Genomic DNA, 2,500 nt, shown 5'->3' on the forward strand with positions numbered 1-2,500 from the left:
GCAGCGTGTACCAAGTTAAACACACCATTTCGTTGGTGGGGTTTTATTGCCAAAAATTGACTTTGTTGTTTGGTTTAAACACCTTTAAAAACACGTTACAAAACTGTTCTAGGCACGAGCAGCCCAACTCCTTGGTAGGATTGGATGATCACACCGACGTAAGCTCATCCAATGGTAATGAGGTTGAGGTGTTTGTTGAAAGGGTTATTCCTGTATTTCAATAAAGCCTTGTTTCCGGACATACCAGAAACACTCACTTACTAAGAATTGTACAATAAACAATTATTGTACAATGTTGTTGCGGTGCTCAATAAAAACCAGAGCTTGATACATCATGACAGTGGTTTTTCCTACCTTTTAAATGTCTAGACAAATGACAAAAACAAAGCGATTGAGAACTCAGGAAATCCTTTGGGGTTTAGTCACTGTAGTAGAAATGACTTTGTTTTACCTTAAACAAGAGTGACCTAATCCCGGTAAACAGTGTAGCGTTACAGCACGATAGACTGACTCACATCGGCTGTGATCCTGAACCCCCGACACGTTTGAGTTAGCCTGGAGACCGCAGGGTAAATACATGAGCAATTTGCCAAACCTCTGACGTTCTTCACCCACTACCCTAACGATGGAGTGTTTTTATCGTCATTTTTTTCCAATTACGTGTCAGCAGTCAATTCTTCCTTGTAATTGCTCCTTGGACACTTCTCAGGTTTTGTGCGTATGCATGTGTGTGGTTTGTGTGTGGGTCTGTGTGGGGGTGCTTGCATGTGGTATATGATTATGACTATTTATGAGAGAATGTGTGTGGTGTGTGTGTGGGTGTGTGTGTGTGTGTGTGGTGTGTGTGTGTGTGTGTGTGTGGCGTGCGCGCACATGTGCGTGTGCACGTGTCTGCGTGAGCGTGTGTGTGCGCATGTGTGCACCTTTGACGCTTGTGCTTTTGTGCGTCTGTGCATGTGCGTGCGTGTGCCGTGCGGGGTGCGTGCGTGTGCGTGCGCCGCGGCTGCGAGCGTGTGTGTGTGTGTGTGTGTGTGTGGGAGGACAATGTTGTTATGCCTGTGCTGCTGTTATGGTTGTTCAGTTTAGGCGATCCCTCCACGGATGTATCACGCACCTAACTGTTTGTGTTCCGGGGACCACCGGTCGTGAAGGCTTCGACCGCATACACACATTGCATCATGGCCTACACACATGAGCTCCTTCCATTACCTTTGATCACGGTGCTCGGAGACGCAACACCTCTTTCGCAACACGGAGGAACATCACATGGTGTTTTGTTTCCTATCCAGCATGCCTTGATCATTTCCAGCATGGTAACAGCCAAGAGCACAGCACACTGCCGCTGTGATGAGGCCATGTGTAGGCCGAGGACCACCCACTCTCTGAATCACGCCATCTCCAGCAAGCTCCCTTCCTCGCACAGCTGAAAGGAATAGATATCAGCTCAATCGGAACATGTGGGACACATTGGGAACGCTTGATTTGATTTAACCTCGGCTTATCCAGGATCTATTATGATTGTGGGACCGTTTTTTAGCCGGCGTTTACCTGGTTACATTCACACCCCCACAGTTAATGTGGATTGCTTTGTAGGAAATGCAAAGGTAAAAAGGGTAAATTCACCTATCCATCCCTTGTTAATCTTGTCAGCCACTACGATTCCAAAGCACACGTAACAATTGTATTTTTAGGTTGTACTGGAACAGGCCATCACGTAGGAGATAAGTGGATAAGGAAATTGTGCAAAGGCTAATTGTCCACCATTAGGCCTAGTTTCATTTCCTGGTTTAGTCTCCAGGATGGCCAGTTTTTAGATCCAGCCTGTGTTAGGGGGTTTTGCATATCAGGCAGTTGCATTACCAGTCTTTCAGGTGCCTGTTAGATACACACGGGTAAATATTCCTATCTCTGTTCGTATTTACTGTATAACCAACAGTCGATGCAGTACAGATGATAATTCCATCCAACAAACATTGGTGTATGGACCTGCACGGCCCCCAAAATAAGAAATGTATTCACCAATTGGGAGAATTAAATAGTCTCATCTCATCTCATCTCATTTTCTTCCGCTTATACGGGGTCGGGTCGCGGGGGGAGCAGCTCAAGCAGGGGGCCCCAGACTTCCCTTTCCCGGGCCACATTGACCAACTCTGACGGGGGGATCCCGAGGCGTTCCCAGGCCAGTGTTGAGATATAATCTCTCCACCTAGTCCTGGGTCTTCCCCGAGGTCTCCTCCCCACTGGACGTGCCTGAAACACCTCCCAAGGAAGGCGCCCAGTGGGCATCCTTACCAGATGCCCGAACCACCTCAGCTGACTCCTTTCTAAGTAAAGGAGCAGCGGCTCTAATCCGAGTTCCTCACGGATGGCTGAGCTTCTCACCCTATCCCTAAGGGAGACGCCAACCACCCTTCTGAGAAAACTCATCTCGGCCGCTTGTACCCGCGATCTCGTCCTTTCGGTCATCACCCAGCCCTCATGACCATAGGTGAGGATAGGA

This window comes from Gadus macrocephalus, chromosome 12 (assembly GCF_031168955.1).
Source record: "Gadus macrocephalus chromosome 12, ASM3116895v1".
Taxonomy (NCBI): Eukaryota; Metazoa; Chordata; class Actinopteri; order Gadiformes; family Gadidae; genus Gadus; species Gadus macrocephalus.